Source organism: Panthera uncia, unplaced genomic scaffold, assembly GCF_023721935.1.
Source record: "Panthera uncia isolate 11264 unplaced genomic scaffold, Puncia_PCG_1.0 HiC_scaffold_998, whole genome shotgun sequence".
NCBI classification, from domain to species: Eukaryota; Metazoa; Chordata; class Mammalia; order Carnivora; family Felidae; genus Panthera; species Panthera uncia.
Genome location: NW_026060197.1, coordinates 1 through 20061, shown reverse-complemented (window position 1 = coordinate 20061; position 20061 = coordinate 1). Strand labels below are relative to the sequence as shown.

General features: G+C 44.0%; 1 long non-coding RNA gene across 2 annotated transcripts; it reads right to left on the bottom strand.

Annotated features, from left to right (window-relative positions):
- Positions 1-3033: 3033 nt before the first annotated feature.
- LOC125918563 (uncharacterized) lies at positions 3034-12441 on the bottom strand. Of its 2 annotated transcripts, none has more exons than XR_007456479.1 (2): positions 11952-12441; positions 3034-10624 (listed from the first exon to the last, which is right to left on the bottom strand). It is a non-coding gene; the product is annotated as an uncharacterized LOC125918563 (long non-coding RNA). The 2 variants fall into 2 exon arrangements; XR_007456478.1 differs by having other exon boundaries at positions 3034-10023.
- Between the last annotated feature and the right edge of the window lie 7620 nt (positions 12442-20061).

Sequence of the window (20061 nt, the reverse complement as noted above, 5' to 3'; positions counted from 1 at the left end):
TCCAGCTTGCTGATTGCAGATCTTGAGGTGTTTTGTTTTTTTTTTTTAAGTTTATTTAACTTAAAAAAGGGAGAGGGAAAGAGAGGGAGAGTAGGGGAGGGGCAGACAGAGAGGGAGAGAGAATCCCAAGCACAGTGTGCTGTCAGCATGCAGCCCCATCCCAGGAACCACGAGACCATGACCTGAGCCAAAATCAAAAGTTGGACACTCAAGTGACTGAGCCACCCAGGTGCCCCAGATCTTGAGATTTCTTAACTTCTGTAATTCTTTAAAAAAATTTTTTTAAGATTTATTTATTTTTGAGACAGAGAGAGACAGAACATGAGCAGGGGAGGGTCAGAGAGAGAGGGAGACACAGAATCCAAAACAGACTCCAGGCTCCAAGCTGTCAGCCCAGAGCCCGATGCAGGGCTCGAACTCACGGACCACGAGATCATGACCTGAGCCAAAGTCGGACGCCCAACTGACTGAGCCACCCAGGCGCCCCTTAACTTCTGTAATTCTGTGAGTCAATTTCTTATAATCAATCTCTTTATGAACACGTATATACGTGTGTGTGTGTGTGTGTGTGTGTACTAAGTATGTTACATACATTATATAATCTGGTTCCATCTCTCTGCAGAACTGTAACTAATAAGTTCCCTAACATTTCCCCTTCTCTTTCACTGCTTGCCCTCCTGTTAACCCTCTCCCCTACACTGTCTCTTCCTTCTTAACTTTCTTCTCTTATCATTCTTCCCTCCGGAAATAATCAAATCTCAGCCCTTTTCATTCTCTCCTTCTACTGTGCCTCTGAGTCTTGGTGCAGAAGAAGGAAAGAGCCCCATTGGAGAATAAAGAAAGTTAAATTTTAATCTTGGCTCTTCCGTTTATTAGCTGTGCTGACCTGGACATGAATTAGGGCTGATCATTGTTTGCCACTATGGTTAAGCTGAATGCAGACTTCACAGTCCCAGGACCTGTGTCCAGTCCAGAAATATTCTTTATTTTATTAAAATATTTTTTTGTTTTAAAGTTTATTTATTTATTTTGAGAGAGACAGAGACAGTGTGATGCAGGACTTGAACTCTAGATCGTGACCTGAGCCGAAACCCAGAGTCGGACACTTAACTGACTGAGCCACCCGGGCACCCCTAAAAAAATTTCTTTTAAGTGTATTTATTTTGAGAGAGAAAGAGAGAGCACAAGTGGGGGAGGAACAGAGAGAGAGAGAGAGAGAGAGAATCCTAAGCAGACTCCACACTGTCAGCACAGAGCCCAGTGTGGGGCTCGAACTCATGAACCATGAGATCATGATCTGAGCTGAAATCAAGACTCAGCTGCTTAACCAAGTGAGCCACCCAGGCGCACCCACCCCCCCCTCAATTTTTTTTTAAAGTAAACTCTCTACCCATTGTGGGGCTTGAACTCACAACCCTGAGATCAAGAGTTGCATGGTCTAGCGGCTGAGCTAGCCAGGCACCCCCACCCTGGAAGTAGTCTAAGCCAGCCGACTTCTCAGCTTCCTGAGAGCAGGATTTGTCTTATACTCTGACAGTAGCTTCTACCTCCAAATGTACCTGCTGCCACATGAGACACATCCTAGGCATTTGCCATGCACGTGTCTTGGGTCAGGAGCTGTCACAAGCACCTACAGTGAGACCAGCCGTGCCAGGAACCCACCTGTCTGGAATGTAGAAATGAACATCTCTGCAGTTCCTAAAAGGCTGGTCAGCGGGAAAATCACCCAGTTTTCCTCTAAATCCAACTACAAGATTACCTAGACTCCCAGGCACAACGTGATCCTTGGTTTCTGTCTCGGGTGTCTCATTCTTACCACACTCTTGTCCACACTCAATGTCTCTGTTGTATCCTGCCTTCCTGGATCCTGATGTCTGGCTCCTGATCAAGATCTTTGTTTCACTCCTGGTTTTAGCTTTGGCCCATCTATGCTCTTTGGCCTCGGATTCCAGCTCCAAATTCTTGATCTCGGTGTGCCGGGCTGGTTTCTTGCTCTGTTCCGATCCTAGGTCTGGACAAGTTTCGTCACCGGGAAGAATGCATTGGGCCCCCACTGCACACTGTTACACACACACACACAGTGCACAGGCAGGGCCTGTGACTATACGTAGGACCCCATTTAAATAAATGTCCAAATCTCAGTTCCCATGAGCTCTCACTTTTTCAATCCTTTATAGTAGCCTCGCCTACGTTTGCAAAATCACTTCCGGAAATACCAGGGTCCTTAGGCATAGTCACCAGCAGTCACGGTGGCCACGTTGGCTACCCGAGTTTGGACCTAATGGAGCCGGGTCCTGACAGTTATACACGGCGCTGCTCTGTGGGTAATACTTAGCTTCCATTGCTATGATCACCACCTAGGTGCTGATGGGACGGGAAACCCCCATGCACAAAGCCAGTAAAACTGGAACACCACCGGTGCTCTAAAAAACCAGCAATCTGGGGCGACTGGGTGGCTCAGTCGGTTAAGTGTCTGATTTTGGCTCAGGTCATCGTCTCACGGCTCCTGAGGCTGAGCCCCGCATCAGGCTGTCTGCTGTCAGCACAAAGCCTGCTTCAGATCCTCTGTCTCCCTCTCTCTCTGCCCCTCCCCCACTTGTTCTCTCTGTCTGTGTCTCTCTCCCTCTCAACAAATAAATAAACTTTGGAGGGGTGGTGGGAGGGGCGATGGGCTAAATGGGTCCGCTGCATTAAGGGATCTACTGATACTGTCGCACTATATGCTAACTAACTTGGATGTAATTTAAAAAAATAAAAAATAAAAAAAATACCAAAATAAATATATAAATAAATACATAAACTTTAATAAATAAATAACCAGAAATCTCTGTTGGCACCTTGGGAAGCAGAAGGCCATTACTTTTCTTGCAAGAGCAAGCTTACCATCTGAGAGGTCTGCAGGACAGGTTCCAGTACCAGCAGTCACATCAGACCTGGAAATAACCACTTTTCCCTAATTTTCAGATCCTGCCACTAGATTTAAGACTTTTAGGAGCGTTGTAAAATTCAGAGGACAAGATAAGCCAATGGGGGGAAGGATAGTCTTTTCTTTTCTTTTTTTATTTTTTTTATTTTTTTTAACATTTATTTATTTTTGAGAGAGAGAGACAGAGCATAAACGGGGGAGGGTCAGAGAGAGAGGGAGACACAGAATCCGAAACAGGCTCCAGGCACTGAACCATCAGCACAGCCCGACACGGGGCTCGAACTCACGGATGGCGAGGTCATGACCTGAGCCGAAGTCAGATGCTTAACTGACTGAGCCACCCAGGCGCCCCAGGAAGGGTAGTCTTTTCAACAAATGCTGCTCCAACAACTCAATACCTACCTGTAAAAGAATTAAATTGAACTCCTATCTGACACCATGCACAAACACTCACTCACACTGGATCATAGAAGGGTAAAATGCTAAAATTCTTTCTCTCTTTTTTAAAGATCGTATTTTCAAGTAATCTCTACACCCAACGCAGGGCTTAAGCTCACAAGCCCGAGATCAGGTGTTGACTGTTCCACTGACTGAGGCAGCCAGGCAACCCCCAAATTATAATACTCTTAGAATAAAACATAGGAATAAATCTTCATGATCCTGGCTTGGGGAATGATTTCTTAGATACGACACCAAAAGCACAAACAATAAAAGGAAGAATTCGGGGGCACATGGCTGGCTCAGTTGGTGGAGCATGGGACTCTTGATCTTGGGGTGGTGGGCTCGAGCCCCATGTTGGGTGTAGAAATTACTTAAAACTAAAATCTTAAAAAATAAAAATGGGCAGGGGAACCTGGGTGGCTCAATCGGTTGAGTGTCCAACTCTTGATTTTGGCTCAAGCCATGATCCCAGGGTTGTAGCATTGAGCCCCGAATTGGGCTCCATGCTGAGTGTGGAGCCTGCTTAAGATTCTCTCCCTTTCTCTCTGCCCCTCTCCCCTGCTCACACTCTCTCTCAAATTAAAAATGAAATGAAATGGGGCGCCTGGGTGGCTCAGTCGGTTAAGCGGCTGACTTCGGCTCAGGTCATGATCTCACGGTCCGTGAGTTCGAGCCCCGCGTCGGGCTCTGTGCTGACAGCTCAGAGCCTGGAGCCTGTTTCAGATTCTGTGTCTCCCTCTCTCTGACCCTCCCCCGTTCATGCTCTGTCTCTCTCTGTCTCAAAAATAAATAGACGTTAAAAAAAAAAATTTAATAAAAAAAAAATGAAATGAAATGAAATGAAATGAAATACAATAAATGGGCAAAGGATTTGAATAAATATTTCTCAAAGAAGATACACGAATGGCCAATAAACACATGAAAAGATGTTTGACATCACTAATCATTAGGGAAATGCAGAGCAAAACCAAAATGATGGACACCAGGGCGGTTCAGTCAGTCGGTTAAGCATCTGACTCTTGGTTTCAGCTCAGGTCTGGATCTCAGGGTTCCTGAGCTTGAGCCCCAGGAGTACAGAGCTTTCTTTGGATTCTCTGCGCCCTTCCCCCTCCCCCTCCCTCCTTCCCCGTGTGAGAGTCTGCACGTGTGCACAATCTCTCTCTCTCTCTCTCAAAATAAATAAACTTAAAAAAAAAAAAAAAAAAAGAACCACCCAAAATGATCTACTACTCTATACCCACCAGAATGGCTGGAATAAAAAAAGAGAACCACAAGTGTTGGTGAGAACGTAGAGAAAGTGGAACCCTCATTCACTGCTGGCAGGAACGTAAAATGGTGCAATCACTGTGGAAAACGGTTTGGCAATTTCCCTAAATGTTCTCACATGACCCAGCAGTTCCATTCCTGGGTAAACAAAAATATATATCCACACAAAGACTTGCACAAAATGTTCACAGCTGCATGGCTTACAATAGCCCCAAAGTGTAAACAACCCAAGTGCTCAGCCGCTGGTGAATGGATAATGAAATGTGTTCCATCCATACTAAGTAGTACTTAATCAGTAATAAAAATGAATGAAATACTGATACATACATGCTACTGCATGGATAAACCTCAAAAACATTAGACTACGTTGAAAGAAGTCAATCACAAAGACCACATATTATACGATTCCATTTATACGAAAAGTCTAGAAAAGACAAATCTATAGAGACAAGAAAGTAGTTGTGTGGTGGCCAGGGATTAGGGGAAGGATGGGGGAGTGACGTTAAGTGGGCACAAGGTTTCTATCTGGAGTGATGAAATGTTCTAAAATTAGATAGTGCTGATGATTGCGTAAGTCTGTAAATGCACTAAAGACCATTGAATTGTACACTTTATTTTTATTTTTTTAAGCTAATTTATTTTGAGAGAGAGAGAGAGAGAGAGAGTGTGTGTGTGTGTGTGTGTGAGCAGGGGAGGGGCAGAGAGAAAGGGTGGGGAGAGAGAGAGAGAGAGAGAGAGAGAGAGAGAATCCCAAGCAGGCTCCTTGCTGTCAGCACAGAGCCCGATTCGGGGCTGGAAGTCACAAACCGTGAGATCACGCCCTGAGTCAAAACCAAGAGTCCGATGCTTAAATGGCTGAGCCACCCAGATGCCCTGAATTGTACACTTTAATGGTATGGAAATTAAATCTCAATAAAGCCGTTTTTTTGTTGTTGTTGTTGTCTGTTTTTTTAAGAGGTAAGTTTGAGGGGCGCCTGGGTGGCTCAGTCGGTTGGGCATCCGACTTCAGCTCAGGTCACGATCTCGCGGTTCGTGAGTTCGACCCCCGAGTCGGGCTCTGGGCTGATGGCTCAGAGCCTGGAGCCTGCTTCCAATTCTGTGTCTCCCTCTCTCTCTGCCCCTCCCCCATTCGTGCTCTGTCTCTCTCTGTCTCAAAAATAAATAAACACTAAAAAAAAAAAAAAAAAAAGAAGTAAGTTTGATTAATTCAGGGACATTTGTCTCTAAGATAAAGTAAATAAAACTTCTTGCAACTTAAAATTCATTAGGTACTGCAGATGCGGTCCCTTAGTCCTATGAGCTGTGCAGAAGCCTACAAAAAGATTTGAGACCTCAAGAAAACGCATTGCCTTTACACTCAAAACTTACTACAACTAATCAAATGCTGACAAAATAGGCCAACTAACCAGTGAAAACCGACACATATAATGTAACACAGATACCTATTAATTGATGTGATTACAGGATGTGGGTGTATTTCATGTTTGGTACAATGCCGGGTGAGATCTCCCCAGGTAGGTGCTAGGACCATGAAGATACTGGGATGGGAAGGCTGACACCTAGCCAATTCTTTCTTTCTTTTAATTAAATTAAAAAAAATTTTTATTTATTTATTTGTTTTTAAGAGAGAGAGAGAGCAAGTGGGGGAGGGGCAGAGAGAGAGGGAGACACAGAATCAGAAGCAGGCTCCAGGCTCTGAACTGTCAGCACAGAGCCCGATGTGGGGCTTGAACCCGTGAACTGTGAAATCATGACCTGAGCCAAAGTCGGATGCTCAACTGACTGAGTCACTCAGGTGCCCCTCATAAAGAGATTTCTTAATGGGTAAATTATTTATTTTTTTAAAAATTAAAAAAAAAATTTTTGTTTAGTTTATTTATTTATTTTGAGAGAGAGACAGAGAGAGAGATGCAGGGAGGAGCAGAGAGACAGGGAAAGAGAGAGAGAATTTCAAGCAGGCTCCATACTGTCAGTGCAGAGCCCGATGCGGGGCTCGAACTCATGAACGTCAGGCCATGACCTGAGCCAAAATCGAGAGCGGGATGCTTAACTGACTGAACCACCCAGGCGACCTTAAAAATACTTCTAAGTAATGCTTACACCCAACGTGAGACTCAGATTTACAACCTCATGATCAAGAGTTGCATGCTCTGCCTACTGAGCCAGCCAGGTGCCCTCGGGTAAATCATTTTTATTTATAGTGTTCATGGAGAGAATCACCACCTGCCTGGGTTTTTGCTTTCATGTTCTAAATTTCAATCATATGTCAATCAAGTGGGTTCAGAAGCAAATAAATAAAAATTTAAAAAATGAAGAAATTTTGATCCTCCTCAGAAATGAAAAACTGTTATAAAATCATTTGGTGGGGGGAGCATGCCTGGGTGGCTCAGTCGGTTAAGCGTCTGACTTCAGCTTAGGTCATGATTTCACGGTTAACGAGTCTGAGCCCTGTGTTGGGCTCTGGGCTGACAGCTCAGAGCCTGAAGCCTGCTTCAGATTCTGTGTCTCCCTTTCTCTCTGTCCCTACCCCGCTCCCTCTCTCAAAAATAAATCAGCATTAAAAAATAATAATGATAGTAAGTAAAATCATTATTGGGCAACCAGTAGAGTAATAATTGATTCACACAAGAATCATCAATGGATGCTAAAATTAGTGGGTAAAAGCTAGAGGATTAGCAGGATATTTCCACAGTCTCCGAGTATCTCTCCACAAGATACCTATTAATTTTTCAAAGAGAAAACAATAACCTTGCAGTGGCCAAACCTGGCAGACACAAAGCTAACCAATGGTCAAGGTTAACATCACCAGTAACAGGAGAAATTGGTGCCATATGCCTCCTGATAGGGTGGATGCACTGAGAATCAACAGAGCATTAGTTCTGGAGTATTCTGGCCCCCAATTCACAAACTGAATCTAATCATAAGAAAAGCATTGGATGTACCCAAACTGAGGGACATTTTACATAATAACCAACTCTCCAAAAAATGTCAAGACTATGAAAGACGGGGTAAGACACATTTTTCCAGATTGAAGAGGGATAGAGAGACACACGAGAGACTGCAACATGTGATTTGGGATTATCTTTTGTAGCAAAGGACTCGATCTGGGCAACCGGTAAAAACTAAGAGAAGTCTATTGGTTAGGTAATAGCATTACATGAGGGCTGATTTTCTGATTTGGATAATGTTACTGTGGTTATGGTGTCACATAAGCCCTTATTTTTAGGAAACATGCTTAAGGTATTTCTTGGTGAAGGGCCAGTGTGTCTGTAACTTACTCTCAAATGTTTCAGGAAAAAAAAAATTGTGTAACAGAGAGTGATAAAGTGAATGAAGTAAAAGGGTAACTTTTTTTTTAATGTTAGTATTTGAGGAATGTGGGTAAAGATTGTATGGGAACTGCTTGTACTATTCTTTTTTTATTTTAATATTTATTTATTTATTTATTTATTTATCAAGTAGACTGCACACCCAACGCGGAGCTTAAACTCAAGACCCTGAGTTCAAGAGTCACAGGCTCTGCTGACTAAGCCCCTCCTTAGAGTATTCTTTTTTTTTTTTTTAATTTTTAAATGTTTATTTTTTGAGGAAGAGAGAGACAGAGCATGAGCGGGGAAGGGACAGAGAGAGAGGGAGAGGCAGAATCCGAAACAGGCTAAACAGAGCTGTTAGCACAGAGTCCGACGCGGGGCTCGAACTCATGAACCGCGAGATCATGACCTGAGCCGAAGTCGGATGCCCAATGGGCTGAGCTACCCAGGCAGCCCCCTTCCTTGTGGTCTTCTTGCAATTTGTGGCTAAGACTGCAGTCGCCTCTCCATCCCCCCCAAAGTTCCAGAACATTAAAATATCTTCTGCCTCTGGACCGAAAGGCTATATTATTGCTCATCATTTGTGGCACTGAGGGAATCTGGTAAACCTATGAAAAGATGGTCACCAGGGTTTTGAGTAATTAGAATTTCTTTCCTTTATGTCTGTTCTCTTTGCAAGGCCCAACCTTGGGCATGGGTCTCAGCAAATTTGATTTATGTGCCATATGATTTTATACATTCCATGTTAGAATGTACATTTGGCTACATCTATCTTTCAAAGACAATTGTGCCTTAAATGTGATGGAAGGTTAGCTTCTTCCTCCAGTAACAGAACTTGGCAGTCAGTCCAGGGCTGGTACGGAGGCCTTCTAATCAAGAGACCAGAGACCCCGCCCCGGTCTTACTGCTCTGTGGCTCGGAGAGCAGCCTCATGATCTAAGCTGGCTACTGAACCTCCAGACAACACTCATATTCTAGTTGGTAGGAACTAGGAAGGAGCAAAGAAGGGTGCTTCACGTTACCCTTTAAGGACGTTTGCTAGGCACTCCACATGGCAGTTCTGGGGTCACCTCTTTGTTCAGGGCAACTTCTGGCTGCAAGAGAGGCTGTGAATTGCAGTCTGGGCAGCCATGTTCCGTCCAAAAGTGGAGGAGAAGAAAAATGGCTATTGGGGTGTGTGACAAGCCTGCATTCCAAAGCCAGAAGGAAGTAATCACCAAGGACAATTTAACAACTCTGACTCCGGGGACAGTATCGGGACTGGTGGCATACAAGACACTAGATTTGGGTGGGGGTGGCCTGGGCCCCGTACGTGGAGACAGGAGATGTTTGGAAAGAGGAGAAGAAAACAGGAACAAGTCCAAAGGTGCCCCGGAAAGTAGGATGGAGGACAGTAAGACGTCTGGTTAAGAGGTGTGGTATGAGTAAGACTGCGGCTGCTAAGGGAGGAAGGGGAGAGAAGGAAAACAGGAAAAGGAAAGAGGCAGGCAAGAAAGCACGAGATGCGCCAAGCAAGGGAGAGAGGTCGGGAATAGCAGGGGAGAAAGTTCAGCTGTTCCCGTCGGCCTGAGGCTGGCTCCTTGGTCTCCGGGGCTATGGCTTTTGACCCGTCTGGAAGGAGAGTTCCAGGAAGCACCGCTTTGTCCGGTGCACTGAACCACTATCTACTTCCAATGGTCATTTGGTTGGAGACTCTTCACTTCACACAAGCCTTTATTCAAGTAAATCAGGCGAGCGGACGTGAATACAAGGGCCAGCAAAAAATAATTAGGCTGCGCTGAAAAGAAATCCAGCTGTCTACAAGTGGGGATTTGAATAACGGCTGATAAATCAACCCTTGGCCCTGCTGCTGTCTTCTGGGACACCGGGGTTCACTGTTATGGGAGGGCCTCTGGTTGTGGCTCTGAGGAGGACCGCTGAGTTCCACGAAAGCTGGTCACAAGGCTCGTGGGTCTGCAAGGTTTTTTTGGTTGTTGTTTATACTTTCAGGCCCCTTAATAAAACGGACTTACATCCACTATACATTTGGCTCCTCTCTTGTCCGGAGAATCACAAGGGATATTTACCTTTCCGCCAAACCTATGGAGCAAAAAGAGGTGTTTAGGTAAAATTAGGTACTAGAAGCTTTCCGAGGGAATGGGTGTTTTCACAAAGCACTTCATTTATAGTAAATGTTTATATTATAGCATCCTAGAGCTGAAAGGGACCCTTTTCGCGGGGCATAAATATTTCCACAAAGGGCTGCAGAGATTGGAGTTTACTTTGTTTATAGAAATTTGCTCTACCCCACTCATGAGAATTTCACGATTGTAGACGCTTGCCTGTGCCAGTAATTTCAAAATCTAGAACTGGTGAATTTTTGCAAGTTTTGCAAAATATTTTGCAAGCCTGGATGCGAATTCCTTGGAAGAGTTTAGGTCGTGGTCAAGGGCCTGTAGCTACTCCCAGGAAATCACTCTCCCAGTCCCCAAATGGTTCTTTAGAAAGACAAAGGGAAACCAAGATACTAACCAAAGCAGTGACAACACAGTGGGAAAGTTCTGGTGTCTCTGAGTCTAGACCCAAGCACTGTGATCAAATAAACTGCTTGGCCTATTAAAAACACACTGAAGGCAACACATTTTTGTTTCGCAACATATGAGAGGGCCGGTTGCCAAGTACTTGGTTATGAATGTGGAATCTAAAAAAACAAAACAAAACAAAACAAAAACCCCTGCACTTTGTCACTCTCTTCATACCGGATTAACCCTGTAGCATCAGAAATGGCAGAAGAAATGGACTCAATGCACTTGAACAGGGAGAGTTTCTTTGCAGGACTTTATGTAAAAATGGGAAATCAGCTTCTGGGGGGGGGGGGGTCTTTGGTATATAACTGGCCTGTAGATAGAAACTGTGAGGAACCTTGACCCTTTCCACTGAAGAGTTACCTGCTGGAGAGAAAGATTAAAATTAAGCTAAATAGAACAGAAAAAGCCTAAGGGTTGTTTTTTCCCTGAAAGTGAAGTTTGACTTGTAATTAAAACACTGTTCTCCCACCCCCTCAAGCTGGTTCTTAGCCAAAACCCTCATGACTATTTTTTTTTCTTTTTAGTAAACTCCACACTACACGTGGGGCTCGAACTCACTACCCTGAGATCAAGTCACGTGCTCCACTGACTGAGCCAGCCAGGCACCCCTCCAACAACCCCAATCCGATGGGCAGTAAGGCCCAGGTCTCATGGCCCCTCAAGACCTAAACACTTTTCCTGGTACATCCTAACATTTCTAAAGTTTATTTATTTTGAGAGGAGAGAGAGAAAGAGAGAGAGAGCGCTGGGGCAGGACAGAAAGAGAGAGAGATAGAGACAGAATCCCAAGCAGGCTCCACCCTATCAGAGCAGAGCCTGACGAGGGGCTCGATCTCAGGAAACATGAGATCATTATCTGAGCCTATACCAAGAGTCGGACGCTTAACTGACTGAGCCACCCAAGCACCCAATCCTGATACTTGTAAAGATGAGGTTTGCCATGTAAGGCTTCCTCCCTGAATTGTGTATTTCTTGCTGTGCTTGTTGAAGGAAAGTATCCACTCTGAACCTTCTACTGCTAGAATATGGGATTTGGACTTGTGGCCCTCAGTTCCAATGGCAATAGGACCCAGGATGACAGTTTCCTCTGACTTCACCCTGTTTGGGTGCCCTTTGCCTGTGGAAGAAATCTTGGTTCCGTGGCAAATGCCAAAAATAGGTTAGCAGGGTGTTTCTGGTTTGTTCACTGGTTTGCTCATTTGATGTTCGTTATTAACTGGAACACAAGAGATGAAAGACAGGAAGAAAATAAATGGGTCTTTTCCAATTCTCGACTTTGAAACTGAAACGTTTGAAAGTAGGAGGAGGTAGCACTTAACTCTCGCCAAGCTCTGGTTTCAGATGCCTAGGATCCTCGCGACAACCAACGGGAAAGGCTATTTTATCGTTCCCATTTTACAGATGGGGAAACCACGGGAGGGAGAGAGGCCAAGGACTTACCCAAGGTCGTTTGATTGGAAGAAACAGCATCGCTGGAGCCTTGCTCTGGAGCCTCTGCCTCTATTCGCGGATGATGGGACTCCAAGGCATCACACGGTTTCTTTTTCTCAGACCTGTCCCTAGAGGTACAGATTCTGCCCTCAAGTTGTCTTCTTCCTCTTCGACAGTTCTGTGGCCTTTTTATTTCCTTCCTGCTCTGCTGATTCAGGACCCCAGGAAGCCTGGCTTCCTCTGGCGATCAGTTTGAGGACCGCCTGTAAACATGCAGACTCAGCAAAGCACGCTCCCCACAGGAGCGCCTGCGAAAGGTCAGAGAACTGAGGCAAAGGCAAACCACAGAGGTGCCTGTGCATGCTCACAAACACAGACGCACTGAAAATATCCAACTGGCAGAGAGAAGGAAAGGTGGTGGGTACAAGACTGAAAAGCAAAAACAGCATGGCTCAAGCTGGAGGACGTTATGCCGCGTGACGTAAGCCAGACACAGAAAGAGAACCACTGCATGATCTCGCTCTTCTATGTGGAATCTGAAAAAGTCAAACTCCTCTGGGAAGCCTGGGTGCCTCAGCAGGTTGAGCGTCTGATTCTCGGTTTCGGCTCAGGTCGTGATCTCACGGTTCATGAGTTCGAGCCCCACACGGGGCTCCTGGCACTTGACGGTGAGAAGCCTACTTGCGATTCTCTCTGTCCCAATCTCCCGGCCCCTCTCCTGCTTGTGCTCTCTCTTTCTCTTAAAAAAACAAAACAAAACAAAACAAAGCTTTAAAAGTAAAAATCAGGGCGCCTGGGTAGTTGAATCGTCCGACTTCGGCTCAGACCATGATCTCACAGTTTGTGAATTTGAGTCCTTCAGCAGGCTGTCTGCTGTGAGCACAGAGCCGACTTCAGATCCTCTGTTAAAGCTTTCTTTCCACCCAGTGACGTGCGTGTGCTCGCGCGCACACACACACACACACACACACATGCACACACACACACACTCTGAAAAATAAACATTAAAAAAATTGTTTTAAATAAAAATAAAAAAGTCAAATTCCTTGAACCAGAGTAGAATGGTAATTGCCAGAGACTGTGGGATCAGGGAAATGGGGAGATGTTTGTCAAAGGCTACAAATTTTCATGTTTCCTAAGATGACAAGGCTCTGGGGATCTGACGAATGGTGTGGTGGCTATAGTTAATAATACTATATTGTATACTTGAAATGTGCGAGCAGAGTAGTTCTTAAGTCACCCCTCAGAAAAGTAAACTATGCAAGCAGGTGGATGTGTTAATTAACTTGATTATGATAATCATTTCACCAGGTATAGACGTATTAAATCATCACATTGTACACCTTAAAAAATCACCTTGCGCAACCTTAAGAAAAAAAGAAGCAACTTGATAGGTTTAGGGATGCCAGACACTTTATTTTTCATTGTTAAATTTTTTATTATTTTTTACTATTTTAAGATTTCATGTTTAAGTAATCTCTACACCCAATGTGGGGCTCAAACTCCCGAACCGGAGATTAAGAGTTGCATGCTCTTCTGACTGAGCGAGAAGGGTTGCCAGAAACTTTAAAAGTCTATTTCTTTTTAGAAAGATATGTTCTGCCTTTATGTCAAAAGAAAAGTACATAGTCTTTTGCTTGTTTGTTAAAGATGTCCACCGAGTTTTGCATCATTTTTATTTTTTTTAATATAAAAAAAAATATTTACGGGCACCTGGGTGGCTCAGTTGGTTAAGCATATGACCGGCTCAGGTCATGATCTTGCGGTCCACTGAGTTCAAGCCTCGCGTCGAGCTTTGTGCTGACAGCTTAGAGCCTGGAGTCTGCTTCGGATTCTGTGTCTCCCTCTCTCTCTGACTTGCCACCATTCACGCTCTATCTCTCTTTCTCTCTCAAAAACAAACAAACATTAAAAAATATATTAAGAGATATTTATTCATTTATTTTGAGAGAGAGAGAGAACGAGTGAGGGGGGAGCACAGAGACAGGGAGAACTGTTAAACATAAGTTTAACCATCTTTAAAAAAGATATTATTTTTAAGTAATCTCTACACCCAATGTGGGACTCAAACTTACAACCTCAAGATCAAGAGTCACATGGGGGTGCCTGGGTGGCTCAGTTGGTTAAGCGTCCAACTCCTGGTTTAGGCTCAGGTCATGATCTCATGGTTTGTGGGTTCAAGCCCCGCATCCGGCTCTGTGCCAATGGCACGGAGCCTGCTTGGGATTCTGTCTTCCTCTTTCTGTCCCTCCCCTGCTTGCTCTCTACCTCTCTCTCTTTCTCTCAAAAATAAATAAATACACATTAAAAAAAAAAAAGTCGCAAGCTCCACTGACTGAGTGAGCTAGGTATCCTTAAGATGAACCATTTTATTTTGTTTTATTTTATTTATTTTTTATTAATTTTTTTTAACATTTATTTATTTTTGAAAGACAGAGAGAGACAGAGCCCAAGTTGGGGAGGGGCAGAGAGAGAGGGAGACACAGAATCTGAAGCGGGCTCCAGGCTCTGAGCTGTCAGCACGGAGCCTGACGTGGGGCTCGAACTCATGGAGTGTGAGATCATGACCCGAGCCGAAGTTGGACGCTGAACCGACTGAGCCACCCAGGCGCCCCTAAGAGGAACCATTTTAAAGTGTACAATTCAGTGGCATTTAGTACACGGCTTATTACACTACCACCTGTAGTTCCAAAACATGTTCACTCCAAAAGCAAACGCCGAATCCGTTAAACAACTGCTCTTCGTTCTTTCCTGCCCCCAGCCCTTGGCAACTGTAGAAACTTTTAAAATGCCTAGTGAGCTGGCAGAAAGTACCGTCTTCCTCTATCCCCCACAGACAGCTGGGAAGAGTGGGTGACAGGACCATAACACTGGAGTAAGGGACTGCTTCTCCTGTCCTGCCTTCACTGAGGCTGAAAGGGAAAACACCCATGGCCAGTGCTGGTTTTGTTGCACCGATGTTGTCCTTTCTCCAGGCCAGACTGAAGTTCCGTGCCCACTCACACGCATGGTCTCTTGCTGCAGTCTGGGCCTCTTGGAACTCCAGAATTTCAACACCATCCAAACGCTCCGGCCGGGCATGAATAGATAAGCGTTAGGACCCCCAGTATCACTGAAGCTTAAATAAATGAAAAGAACATGGTTAAAAAAAAAAAAAAAAAGTGCCAAAATACCAAATACATATATATATAACCAAATATTGGTTTTATATACATATTTATAAAACCAAATATTCAGCCCAATATTTTATAACTTTGTTTTATTTATAAATGTTTATTTATTTTGAACTTTAAAAAAAATGTGTATTTATTTTTGAAGGAGAGAGATGGAGTGTGAGGGGCAGGGGGGTGGGAGGGTCAGAGAGAGAGGGAGACACAGAATCTAAAGCTGGTTCCTGGCTCTGAACCGTCAGCACAGAGCCCTAGGCTGGGCTCGAACTCATGAGCCGTTAAGATCATGACCTGAGCTGAAGTCGGACCCTTAACTGACTGAGTCACCCAGGTGGCCCAAATGTTTATTTATTTTGAGGGGGGGAGGGACAGTGAGAGAGGGAGAGAGAGAAACCCATGCAGGCTCTCCAAGGGCTCGATCTCTGTGTTCTCAAGATCATTCCCTAAGCCAAGATCAAGAGTCCTGCACTTAACCACCTGAGCCACCCAGGCGCCCCCAAGTTTTTGTTTTAAACTTTTTCATTGTGAAATACGACACCCTTCCGGAGACGCATAGGAGACATAGATGTTCAGCTCATTGTTTTATGGAAAGAGCCACATCACAAAACATTCGGTCAAGCAACTTAGACCTCTCACTCCTGCCTTCTACCTCCTTTTGAAGACAATCATCTGCTTGGTAAACAGAGGTATTCGTCAACACTAGGGTTTTGTTTGCATTTTGAACTGTGTATAAATGGACTTACACAGTATAGACTGTATTGTAATTGCTGTGTTTGGCTCAGCACAGTTTGTGAGATTCATTCATGTTGTTCAATGAAACAGTAGTTCATTCTTTCTCATTGCTATGTGGTATTCCATTACGTGAGTATGGCAGTTTATTTTTTTTATGAGAACAGTTTTATGTAGTGAAGTTTATTGTTTTCTGTTTGGTTAGTGTGTGGTTTTTTGTTGTTGTTGTTGTTCTGTTTAAGAAGTTCTTCTTGGGGAGCCTGGGTGGCTCAGTTGGTTAAGTGTCCGACTTCGGCTCGGGTCATGATCTTGTGGTTCATGGGTTCGCGCCCCGCGCCGGGCTCTGTGCTGACAGCTCGGAGCCTGGAGCCTGCTTCTGATTCTGTGTCTCCCTCTCTCTCTGACCCTCCCCCCATTCATGCTCTGTCTCTGTCTGTCTCAAAAATAAATAAACGTTTAAAAAAATTAAAAAAAAAGTTCTTATTCTCAGGTTGTGGAGATAGGTTTTGGTATTATCTTCTACTTCTGAATTGTCCAATATGGTAGCTACTTGTGGCTGTTTAAGTGAGATTAATTAAAATGAAATAAAATGAAGAAAAAAATTCAGTCCCTGGGTCTCTAACAGCCTGCCCTATTGTCAGCCTTGGCATTACCTAGGAGAGTCACCATTATTGAACTTCTTGGTGGAGCTGGTACCCTTCGAACCAGCACATTCCTTACGGCCTGATAAACAGTATGTCTTTTGAGCCTTTCTGTGAAACCTAACAAATATCCGGTGGGTCCTGCTGTTCAGTGTTCCTACTACCCTAAACCTTTTAATTCACTTCTCCACCTTCTACCATGGCAATTCTGGATCCTTAACAGAACTACTAAATCCCGTATCTCAACAGAGCACTCCCAAGTCAACAGAGTTACCCAGTTTAATCTTCTGGCCCCTTTGATGAAGCATGCTTAGAATCCAGTCCCTGGCTGCAGCCAGTGCCTACTGGAGACGTCTTGAAGCCCTTTTACGGGGTATAATCCCTTGGCATGTCCTTGGCTGGCATATGCCATGACTTACGCTATAGGCACGGTGGCGGGGGAGGGGGAATTCTCAGAGGGGCCTCTACTCTTCTCAGGGAGAGGCTCCCACTTGGGAGGTTAGGGGGTGATGGACCACTTCTGCAGGGTCAGAAGGTTCATAGGACCGGAGGGAGTAATCGTCAGAGCTATTGTCCATAGGTCTTTATCCCATCTAGGGTCCTGACATAACAGACCTGACTTTGTTGGGTGTTTAATCTTCTTTGGCGTGGTCCTTAGCTTTCTCTGCCTTGCCACTGCAGGAGATGAACACTTCATTAGATGCAACCAAGGGGTCTGTTTTTGATACCTGGCTTTCCATTGCTTATTACCTCCCGCTGTCCATCATCTTCTTGTAGAACACGCGTGGTAATTATCGATCAGCACCGAAATCTTTGATCTCTCTAGTAACCATTTCCTCCAAAAGTCTCAAGTGCCTGATATGCTGCTTCAGTTGGTGCTTTCCCTTGGACCCGGACACACATTCTCATGCACCAACAGTAAGGCTCTGAGCAACTGAACCAGCACCTTATGTCAAGGGCTGTTTTGAGACCCACCAACTTACCGCCAGTGAAGGGGACCTCCTTGCCGGCCTATTCCAAACCCATCTTGTCACCCGCTCCCTGGAACTGCCGGTGTCAGCTGTGGTGGGTTATGCTCTCCAGAGGCGGAGACACAGTGTGGGGTGCAAGATGTTTATAGGTATCGGTACTGGGGGCAGCGAGGTCACGCAAAGGAAAGAGTGAAAACGGCGACGCTGGCCCAACAAATCTTCGGTCAGTGATGTGGCAGGAAGTTGCCTTCAGTCTCCAGGGCTTTGGAGGGTCCTGCATGAGGTCGAAACGGCACTTTCAAGTTCCTGTCTCATTCGGTCACTGCACGCGTGCTGCTCTGGGTCCCATGTGCCCTCAACCAAGGCAGCGCTGCAGCTGAGACAGATCCTGAAGGAGCTGGGCACAAAGTTCCTTCCTTCCTTCCTTCTTTCCTTCCTTCCTGTGTTTAGTTCTACATCGAGGTCTGGCATGTTTCATTAGATTTATTCCTGTGTACTCAGTATTTTGACATTGTAGCATCTTTTTAAGCTTTTTAGAATTTACGTGATCATTGCTTTATTTTTTAATTTTAATTTATTATTTTTAAAAATTTATTTTTTAATGTTTATTTTTGAGAGAGAGAGAGAGAGAGAGAGACTGCGAGCAGAAAAGGGAAGGAGATAGGGAGACACAGAAGCTGAAGCAGGCTCCAGTCTCTGAGCATTGGGTCAGCATAGGGCCCCATGCGGGGCTCAAATCCACAAACCGTGAGATCATGACCTGAGCCAAAGTCGGAGCCTTAGCCGATTGAGCTACCCGGGTGTCCCTATTTTTTTTTTTTTTTAAGTTTATTTATTTTGAGAGACAGGATGTATACGTGAACATGAGTAGGGGAGAGGGGCAGAGAAAGAGGGAGAGAGAATCCCCAGCAATCTCCACGCTATCAGTGTGGAGCCTGACTTGGGACTCAGCCCCATGAACCATGAGATCATGATTTGAGCCGAAATCAAGAGCCCCTAGAAATACATTTTATTACTGATATTAGCAGCCTTACTGAACTCACTTGTTAATCCAAATTATGCATTTTTGGATTTTTCTACATACATAATCAGGTTATCTTGTAAACAATGAGAGTTCTTTCTTTTCAGACTTACATCGTTTACTTTTTTATTTTTTTTTTCTACTTACTGCACTGGCTTGGTCCTTCACAACGATGCTGGACAGAAATGGTCAAAGAAGGGGCACCTGGCTGGCTCAGTTGGTGGAGCATGTGACTCTTGATCTTGGGGTTGTGAGTTTGAGCCCCACATTGGGCAAAGAACTTACTTAAAAAGAAACAGAAGTGGTCAAAGCAGGCATCCTTGTTGCCAATTTAAAGGGAGAATTTTTAATATTTGACTATTTGGTGTAATGCTTGTAGGTTTTTGTATACCTACACTTTGTTTGTCAAAGTTTTGTACAACCTTAAATGAAGTTAAGAAAACTCCTCTCTTGGGGCGCCCGGGTGGCTCAGTTGGTTAAGTGCTAGACTTCAGCTCAGGTCATGATCTCACCAGTTCATGGGTTCGAGCCCTGCGTCGTGCTCTGTGCTGACAGCTCATAGCCTGGAGCCTGTTTCAGATTCTGTGTCTCCTTCTCTCTCTCTCTCTCAAAAATAAACATTAAAAAAAATTAAAAAAAAAGAAAACTCTTTTCCATTCCTATTTGGCTAGCACATATATTTAAAAAAAATCATAAATGGTGTTGAATGTATTCAACACTTTTTTTTTTTTTACAACTCTTAAGATGATCATATGATTCTTCCCTTTTAGTCCATTAAGATAGTGAATTACACAGATCAATTTCTCAAATGTGAAGGCAAGCTAACATCCCTACAATAAATCCATGCTGGCAGGCTCTGCACGGATATCGCAGAGCCTGCTTGGAATCCTCTCTCCCTGTCTCTCTGCCCCTCACCCACTTGTGCTCCTTCTCTTTCCCAAAATAAAAAAATTAAAAGTCCAGACTGGCAATGATGTATTATGTTTATATATTGCTGGATTCATTTTGCTGATTGTTTAGGAGTTTGGTGTCTACATTTATAAGTGAGGTCAGTCTATTTTCCTTTTTCTGTAATGTCTTTTTTAGGTTTTGGTATCAATATTATGTTGGCCTCAGAATGAGTTAGGGATTATTTCCTTTTCCTATTCTCTGAAGTTTATCTAAGGTTGGTGCTATTTCTTCATTAAATAGAACACCCTGACAAAACTATCTGGGCCTGGAGTTTTCTTTGAAGATTTTATTTAATTATTATTTTGAAAAGATTTTATTTTTAAGTGATCTCTACACCCAATGTGGGCTTGAACTCACAAACCCAATGTCAAGACTCATGTGCTCCATTGACTGAGCCAGTCAGGCGTTCCTGAAGATTTTAAATTATAGACTTAATTTTAAACAGTAGATACAGGACTATTTAGGTTTTATGTTTCTTATTTTTATGTACCTTTATATTTCTTATTGGTAAACTGTATTTTCAAGGAACTTGTCTTTTTTAATCAAATTTTTAGACTTACTGTCATAAAGCTCAGTATTATCTCATTTCTAACGACTGAAAATCTGTAGAAATGTTTCCTTTCAAATTTTTTGGCA